The 9,718-nt window shown below is 45.8% G+C and overlaps 1 protein-coding gene across 5 annotated transcripts in view; it reads right to left on the bottom strand.

Moving 5' to 3' along the window:
* Positions 1-9,718, bottom strand: part of TSNARE1 (t-SNARE domain containing 1) — a 391,207-nt gene that overhangs the window by 341,301 nt on the left and 40,188 nt on the right. For all 5 annotated transcript variants that reach the window (XM_057368790.1, XM_057368789.1, XM_057368787.1 and 2 more), the window contains one exon: positions 7,049-7,099. The gene's annotated coding sequence lies outside the window, so the exon portion shown is untranslated. The remainder of the gene's footprint in view (positions 1-7,048; positions 7,100-9,718) is intronic.

The raw sequence follows: 9,718 nt of genomic DNA, 5'->3' as shown, positions 1-9,718 counted from the left end.
GGAAGGGAAGGGAAGGGAAGGGAAGGGAAGGGAAGGGAAGGGAAGGGAAGGGAAGGGAAGGGAAGGGAAGGGAAGGGAAGGAGACGGAGGAGAAAAGGAGAAGAAGGAGAAGGAGAAGAATAAATATCTAACACACACTTCTTCCTTGTCTACTTTAAGGATTAGAGAAAGAATGGAAATACCACCCTTACCTTAACTGGCACAGGAAGGATATGAAGCTATTTTAAAAAGCACTGACATGCCTAATTTACTAATTCCTACAAAAATAAGTGTCCCAAACAACAGGTTTTTGTTCACCARTAGAGGTCTTGCAGATGCTTTAGTCAACTGAGCTTTGGTTGATACATGATGTAATTTTATATATTTTTATCATAAAAATGCCTCCAGCATGACAATAGGCTGGTTCTAAGTACAGGGGAGGAAACAGATTGTTCAATGCCCCTGGCAACAGCTTAATGGGAAAGCACAGATATTTTAAATTGCTTTTTAATCACTTCTAGATATTTCACCCCCCAAATTGTAACTACTTACTGAACAGCTGCACCTTATTGGGAATSAGCAATGCCACCAGGCACAGACAATGTTTTGCATTTGGCAAAGGTGGTCTGATCCCAATGAGCCCTTTGGAATGATTTTCACACACAAGAGCACAGAAGTTGAGCCTCTTCMATTCTCTGCTTGCAAGTTTTCTTTATTTATTTTTCCATTTACTTATTTTTATGTTCTGTTTAAAAACCAAAATTGATAGATTTCTTTATCTGTTTTCCAGCTGCTCTCTCAAAACAGACAGAGAACAGTTTTTATGACTCAAAACACAGTCCCAACTCAAGAGTTTCCAAGACAAGAACTTTCCTGACTGGCCAGCTTGAGCCAGAGCAGATCACCTCAGGCAATTGCATTGCTGAGGAGACGGGATTGCTGACATGAGCCAACCTGCAGAACAACTTTAAAAAACAAACATTGGTTCAATACATCTTGAAATCCAGGAATGCACTCCCTGAGTGACAGACACTGTGCCATGGCCTCTCCCCTTCATTACCCTGTCCCTTCTTGACTTCATGAACTCTCCTATACGTTGTAGCTATCTGGAAAATGAGAATGGGTAGAGGATTCAAGTTGGGAAATGACAAAGAATTTCAAAGTTTCATCAGCATTTCAAATCTCATAGAAAACCTGTCATTTTAGAAGAGAGTGATGTCCTTTCCCTTGGAATTCATACCGCACATTTGGATAGTGCCACAGGGTTTCCTTCCTTATTGTTTGACCCTGGGTAAGTATTTTTGGGGCTYTGGAGACCATTCCTGGGCAGTTACTGCTTGTTTGCCTTCCCTCTGCTCTGGAGCTGCCAACACAATCCTCTTCTAAACCTACACACAGTCCAACATTGTGATCCATCTCTGAGGGATGTGGATCACAGTGTTGAACTGTGTGCAGGTTTGGAAGAGGATTTTGTTGTTGGAACAAGATGATCTTTAAGGTCCCTTCCAACCCAAAGCATTTTATGCATTCCACAATTCCCAGAGCGCCCGCTCTAACACCACCCCTCACACGAAATCACCATCTTTACAAACTCTGAGAGGACAGAAAAAGAGAGGAAAGATCTCAACTGTGGCTCCATAAAATAACCTCATATCTGCAGCAAGCAAGCTGGAGAGCTGCCACCTCATTCAGCTGAAAGATAAACACATTCAGCCTTTTGGATCTCCAAAGGCATAAGAAACTCACACCAGCTTCTTATTCTCTGTTCAGTGAAATAAAAAGACATCTGGATTTACCTCTTTTGCAGGTACCTTGCACAACACCAGCTCTAGGCTGTCACCCCAACCAGCACAGGAACCTGCCTATGTGTGGAGGAAATATTTTCAAAACACACCCAAAAAAAAAAAAATTGTAATGGGGAGCAAACAGAAAGCTGCAAGGCCTACGGATGCAAATAATTCAAAATACACTGAAAAATGCCTGAAAAATGAAGGCTGCAGCCAAAAAGTCCAGCCTGACAGAGGACAGATTCACTGGCAGCTCGCTGCAGAAATTCAGGTGGTTGTGTGGATGTCTTTGCCTCAAGACAAGGAGGCACCTGCTCTGGACTGTGGGACCTGAATTTCTGCAAATTTCTGGTTAAAGGAGAAAAAATAATCCCTCTCCTTTAAAAAATGGATACATAAATAAACCAAGCTAAATTCTCAAAACTATTACAAAATCCCAAACAGAAGTTGGCAGTCATTAGCTATCAGGAGGGCAAGGACACTTTCATCTTCCCCCCACTGCACCTTAGAATCAAAAAAGGACATTGACAGGCTGGAAAAGAGGTGACTTTTGATGCTGCCACAGCATGAGATGTGGGAACAACTTTAATTTCCATATCCATGTGTTTTCAGGTGCTGGTGCTTGGTCCAAACACCTGCACAGCACAGGAAAGCTTCCATCAATCCCTTAATAGGCAGGGGAAATTAATCTAATTTTTTGAAGATTACAAACATCCAGGAGCTGTCCTTAGCCACAGCTAYTGCAATAACTCTAATTTCACTTCCCTGCATTCCCTCACAACTCAAAGAAAATATAATAAAATCATAGAACGGTTTGAGTTGGAAGCGACCTCAAAAATCATCCAGTTCCATCCTCCTGCCATGGGCAGGGACACCTTCCACTGTTCCAGGTTGCTCCAACCCCATCCAGCCTGGCCTTGGACATTTCCAGGGATGGGGCAGCCACAGCTTCTCTGGGCAACCTGTGCCAGCACCTCATCACCCTCACAGGGAAGAATTTCTTCTAAATCTCTAATCTAAATCTCTTTTCTGTCAGTTTAAAGCCATTCCTTCTTGTCCTGGTACTCCAGCCACTTGTCCAAAGTCCCTCTCCAGGTCTCCTGGAGCCTGTTTAGGCACTGGAAGGAGCTCTAAGGTCTCCCTGGAGCCTTCTCTTCTCCAGTCTTAACAGCCCAACTCTCTCATCCTGTCTTCCTAGGAGAGGTGCTCCAGCCCTCTGATTAGAAATCCTTTCTCAACATCCAGGTTTCTCCCATCTGAGGAGCACTMCCAAATGACAAGAAACCCCCTTCCCGTGTGGTGCACGGCAGACACCTCCCACAGCCAGACAGCAGCGCTCRCACCCAACAATGGAAACCTTCCCTCCGTTCGCACGCTCGGCTCTGCCAAAAACAAACCCCGCTGCTCAAGTGGGAGAACACCTTCCTACTACTCCAGGGAACACCAGGGAATCGGTGCAGATCCCTGGTTAGTTGGAAGCAGCGTTTCTCAAGGAAGACAAGCGAGGGAGCTCGCAGCAGCAACTCTTTTCAGCGCTAAGGAGATTAGGACGGCGGCCCAGGGAATCAGCAATCCCAACACTCCACATCCACACGGCTTTGCCCACGGCTGTCACTTTGAGGAGGGTTTGCTGCAAAACCAGCACAGTGATTATCTTGTTCTCTCGCAGGAACACGAGGATTGAGATGCAGGGGAGAAGCAGCAGGACGGGAGCCGCAGGCTTTGTGGAGGCGCAGCCAGCTCTGTGCACCGAGCAGGGACCACCACACGGAGGAAATCCGGCCAGAAACCACCCCAGCGCYGGAACGCTGGCCAAGAAACTGGTTTGAGAAAACACAAAATGTGCCAGCAGCCTGACAGCACTGCCCATTGCTCCAAGAGGGGGTGGAGTGAATGCCAGGACATCCCTGCGAAGGCAGGCGTGGGTGGTTATCAGATTAAGCCACCACCCAGGGAGAAGCGTTTTTGGGTCACCACAGTGCCCACATCACAAGCTGACAGCTGGGGGAGCCACACAAGGGTGTTGTAAAAAGGTTCCTTTTCTTTTCCACACACACTCAATGGCATCCCACAGAGCAGTGTCACCACCAGGAATCACGTGTGAGGTGAGGACATGGAGCAGCTCGCCGGGAAAGGAGCAATGGCGAGCCAAATCCACCAGGAGTCCACACAGAATCACAGAATTGTTTAGGCTGGRAAAGGACTTTAAYATCATCAAGCCCARCCATTAACCAARCATTGACTGCCRAGGCCAGMAYTATGACATGTYCCCAAATGCCACATCTGCACACTTTTTAAATCCCTCCACCGCTTCCTTGGGCAGCTGTTCCAATGCTTRACCATTCTTTTGGKGAAGAAATTATTCCTAATATCAAATCTAGACCTCCMCTGGCACCATTTGAGGCCATTTCCYYTCATCCCAYCACCAGCTCTGGGCCCTTGTAYRTGCCCTTAGACAARCAARGCCCCCRATTCTTTCACACCCCTAAACACAAAATCAGCACATGACAGAACAATTCACGAAAAATAGCATTTGTGAGGTTCACCAGCAACACTTGAAAAGATCAGAAAGCTGGATAAGGAGAAAAAGCAACAAGATCTAGCAAGGACCTGGGCACAATGAGCCATCAACACATGGGTGTTACATTTCCATTTATTTTAACCAACAAAAGTTTATTTTATGGATAACTGTGTGCACACAGCTGTATTTTTACAGCTGATAAAAACACAACTTTTCCAATCACTGTGCCTCTAACTGAAAGCACTGATGACCAGCCATAGAAAAAGAAGGAAAGAAAACCACTTAGTGACACACAAAAAGTTTGAGCAGTGAAGTTGATGCCTGGACACAAATCCAGGCACAGGCTTAGCCCCAGTCAACCTCTTCCTTGCATCACCTGAAAGGCTGGAGCACAGGTCAAGCCAGTTGAACAAAGTCCCCAGGGGGCACCTGCTGGTCTACTTAGCAAGGAGTGGCCTCTCCAGACCTCAGCAGCCTCTGGCAAACACTGGGTCATGTGGATGAAGGGCTGGGGCCAGGGAGCACCTTGTGTCTGTGCCCTGTACAGCCCTTCCAGCAAAAGTGCCTTCATCGGTGTTTGCTAGGCACAGAGCATCAAAAAGCTAAAAACAATTGCAGCCTGGACTTCCAGGGTGTCAGGAGGTGAAAAAGAACAAATCTGAGCAGGAAGAGATTTGGCCTTTCTGCTGCAATGATGTCTTTCTGCAGCTTTGCTCCCAAAGCATCCCACGTAGCTACAAAACAAGACTTTCAAAAGTGTCCCACACCCAGCCTAGAGCTGGGGTGACTCTTCCCGAAGAAGTTTCATCCACTTTCCTCATCATGCAGCACATGGACAGGGAGACCACCAGATCAATGTAACACGTGGAGTAGGGAGAGGGCAATCAATGAGTGTGAAAGAGCACAAAGAAACACAGGAACGAGGCTGAGAACATCAACAAATTGATGGGGGCTAAAATGCTATCAACATAGTCAAGGACCACCATGACAGCTGGGAAGAGAGACCCTGACCCCAGCTTGGCTGACACCATCCATGCAGCTCTGAAAGCACCACAGGACTTTCACATTCATCAGACTTGGTGTTCTTCACAATTCACAATCACCAACACCCTGCACTGGGCTCGTGACTCCAGGTCCTGCAAGAACAGGATTGGTCACAGATAGAGAGTTGCCACCAGAGCTATTTCCCCCCCTCACTGGTGAAATCATCTGTCCCATCCCCTGGCTGACTACACCTTTCTAACCCATTGGTCCAGCTTGCTCGCCGAGGCCACGTTCCCACGTAGCCATTTATTTCTGCCACACAGAAGAAATTGCACATGAAAGTAAAAGACAGGAAGGAAAAGCCATAAAGCCAAGAAAAGATGCCCTCAGCAAAATTTGTTTTAAGGCACAACTAGCTCATACTGAAAGCCAAAACCTCTGGTTTTCAGTCCAGACCCTTGTGAGAAGACAATTTATGCTCTCTTCAGCCAGATGTGGTGCTGGGGGATTATTCAGGGCAGCAGTAACACCACTAAAGCTCTTTGCTGTGAGGAGATCCAGGGGCAATGAGCGCTGGTATTCAGGGAAACATCACCTGTATCAAAAGGGACACCCATCACACTGATTCAACACCAGTGCTACCACAGGTGACAGGAAAATTACACAAAGYACTGCTCCCCTCCCCAAACAGGAGCCTTGTGGGAGATGAATCAGCTTCTGTCTCCAGGGACACCAAGGAGGAGTCCTTTAAATCTCCCTACACCTCCAAGGAGAGGTAAAAGGGGTGGGAGGGAGAGAACAGTCCCAGAAAAAGCCAGTGGAGCTTGGCTGTGGCTGTGCTGCCCCAGAATGGATCTGCCAGTGCTGAATCTGCTGTTGGAGCAAAAAGCAAYTTCCCTGGGAGGGGAGCACTGAGCATCCAAGGGACATGTAAACATCCCACCAGTGTGGCATGGGACCAGCACTCCGCTGCTTGCCTTTCACACTGCCCAAGGAGGCTTCACCACCCTGGCAGGAGCTTCCAAGATGGGGATCATGAAAGACCTCCAGAAAAACATGGTTCTCAGTGATTTCAGAAAAYTTGGGGATGGACTTTTTATCAGGGCCTGTAGTGACAGGGTAATGGTTTCAAAATGAAAGAGGGTACAGGTTCAGGGTAGGTAGAAGGAAGAATCTTTTTTTTTTTTATCATGAGGGTAATAAGACACAGAAACAGATTGCCCACAGRGGTGGTRGATGCTCCATCCCTGAAAAGATTCAAGGTCAGATGGATGGGGCTCTGAGCAAGCAGGTCAAGTTGAATATGTCCCTGCTCATTGAAGGGGAGTGGAATTTGATGACCTTCAAAGTTTGCTTCCAACCCAGACTATTCTATGATTTGAATTCTGTGTGGTATCTTTAGGCACAAAAGTTTCAAAAATCTGCCACTCTCCATATTTATTTTTTTCTTGTGCATGGTCTGCTCTAGAGATCAAAGACATGGAACCAGCAAAGGATCAGCACAAGGAGAACACGGGGAGAACATGAAACTATGGCCAAAGCTCTGAGACAGCTCTGGGTACRGCTGCTTTCCAAATGAGTGAAGACAAAACACACCCTCCTCAGCCTCATCAGCAAGAACTTCCACAAATCAGCTCTCCCTTTATACAAATCAATCCTAAATAGAGTGAAACTCCTCCAAATGAAAGTCATAGGGGGAAAACAAAATTTTATTTGCATCTGCCTGAGCCCCATCATTCCATATTCAGCTGACCCGCTGTTGAAGAGATGCTCTTACCAGCTGCTTCCCAAGTCCTGTTCTCCTGGGCACACGAGACTTTCTTCTAATCTGGAAGAAAAAGCAAGACAAATGATTAGTACTGGGAACAAAACAATGGCTAAGGTCATGGTGACCATCAACACCAGGAGCTCTGGTATCCAGACACWACCTGCAGCCTCTGACCTGGGCTGTAGGAACAAAAACAACAMTTTCTCAAAACATCACTGTTGAGCATGGGGAACAGCACCTCTATTTAAAAAGAAAGTTGGTATAAATCTCTAAAACTAATAAAGGTTTTATAATTCCATATTAGCAATGGTACAAAAGTAGGAGGTTGCAATTGCAGGACACCTGCAAAAATAACAAATTAAAAACCTTCAATAGAAAAAGAGAATTACTTGTTTAAGTGTCCAATCTTCTTCAAGATCCTACTGTGGAAGGAACACTCTGGCCACAATCCAGTTAAGCATTTCAGTGTGTCAGATTTGAGAGAAAAGGGAGAACCCTGCTGAATCAAGGTCTTGGTGTTTCTCACCAGCCSCTTGTTTCTCTCTCCTGCTGGCCTTCAAACATGTACACACACTCCTACCTTCCAAGAATTTCCAATTTTAGCTTTTATTCTAGAAACAACACCTCTTGGTTACAAAAGCAGCCAATTTTCCTGCCAGGAAGAAGCGCTGTTGCAACCCCAAGAGGCAGGACCTGCATTAGACGAGCACCAGGCAGCTCTCAAGAGCTCACAAAAGGCCTTTTAATTAATACGCCYACTTGCTTTGCTCAATTAACACTGAGGAGGAAGCCCTTCACACACTGCCTTCAGCTTTGGTCACTGTAGGCTGAATATTTAAAAAATCCTCCTGTATTCATAAACACATCCTATTTAAATGCCATATTCTTCCTACATACAGAAAGCTCAGTTAAAAAAAAAAATAAATAAAAAAAAAGGATGCAATTTCTCCAGAGAGGAAAATTCAGAGATAAAATTGCAGCAGTGATTTATATCTGCCCAGAGCAGCAGAGCAGCAATCCCAGCCCTTGGTGACCTCTGTGCAAACACACTGAGCCAATTACACACTGACAGAAGATTCCCCCCTCTCAGAGCAGCAGCTTCTTGTTGCTCAATGTTAGAAATATCAAAAAGTAGTGCAAGAAGCGAGTGTGTGTTACTGAGCAGGCTGGGGACAATCAGCCTCGAGGTTTAATCAAGATTTAGATCCAATTGTGTGAGGAGTTTTGTAAACATTGATCTCATTGAGCTGTTGCATCTGGAGGATGTAATTCCCAGCGAGATGCCCGTTTGACCTATGGAAATCACCGTGGGGCAACTCAGCTCGRTCCTCCCCCTCCATCCCTTCTTGTTTGCCGTGGTCTTCATTAGCAGATGAGTGCTAATTCACCTCACCCTTCAGCATCTCACACTTGGGACATGCCCAGCARCACTTCCATGTCCTTTGGCAAGATCAAACTAACAGGGAAAACACAAAGTTTTTAAAGCCACCAGTCACGGCCAGCAGCTGACAGAATAAATGCTCTCATCTTCCCAGAATTATAGAATAATTTGGGTTAGAAAAGACCTTTAAGATCAATTAGTCCAATCATCAACTAAGCATTGCCAAGGCCACAATTAACCCATGTCCCCAAGTGCCACATCCACACATCTTTTAAATACCTCCAGGAATGGTGACTCAAACATGTCCCTGGGCAGCCTCTTCCAATGCTTAAAAAACCTTTCAGTGAGGAAATTTTTCCTAACATCACATCTAAACCTCCCTGGTGCAAACTGAGGCTGTTTCCTCATGTCCTGTCTCTCGCTAGTAAAAAAAAAGTTTGGAAAAAGCCTGCCAGTTCCCTTGTATTGCCCGAGACATCCCAGTTCCAGCTTCTTGTTGAGCCACAGCATCACTGCTCTGGTTATAAGAATGCTTTTTCTGCTGGACATCCCAGAGCCCCCTTTCCTTCCCCCTGTTTCTTTAGGATGATAATCAAGGAGCAGGGACAGAGAGCTGGGAATTTGTCACTTCATATGCTTTTCTTTTCTGCTCCAGGAAAAAGAAATTAGGAAAAGTATGATGAGGAGCATGTAAGAGGTGCATTTAGGTCTGGATTTCAACCATCTCTGTTTACTGCCCAGTGTTGTTAACAGGAGCAAAAATACAGCAGCAGGCACTTCAAAAGAGCCAAAACTCAGCTCATCTTACCAGTGCCCACAAGGACACCGTAATTCCAGATCCCATCAGCTCCCCAAAAGGGGAACTTATCCCTCCTCCTGAGATGTTTATAACAGGAAAACCATCTCAACTCCCCAGCTGGTGCTGTGAGTCTTCTCCAGTCTGCTCCACCTATGCTGTGCTCTCCATCATCTGCTTGGAACTGGGATGGGAGCACCCTTTTTAACACCCCAAACAAATGTGCCAGATTAATTATTATACTTCGAGGGTTTTGGGGGAGTTTTGCCTATTTTCGTCTTTGTCTGAAGCATTCAACCATGGGACAAAATTATTTCTGCCTGCACTGAGAGAGGAAATGCTCCTTGACTGTTTAGGTGAGATTAATTTCAGGATTGTGACCAGACTGAGGAAATTGKTGGCAGAAATCCTTCATAGTTGGATAATGAGGTTGCGGCTTTATGAGTAATTCTCCTGAGTTATGCGCCCAGCACCTTGAATGTGGGTGACACAATCTTTCCTT

The sequence above is a fragment of the Malurus melanocephalus genome, unplaced genomic scaffold (genome assembly GCF_030028575.1).
Source record: "Malurus melanocephalus ecotype Western Australia unplaced genomic scaffold, MMel_1.1 scaffold_97, whole genome shotgun sequence".
In the NCBI taxonomy this organism is placed as follows: domain Eukaryota; kingdom Metazoa; phylum Chordata; class Aves; order Passeriformes; family Maluridae; genus Malurus; species Malurus melanocephalus.
This window is presented reverse-complemented; position numbering and strand designations above follow the sequence as displayed.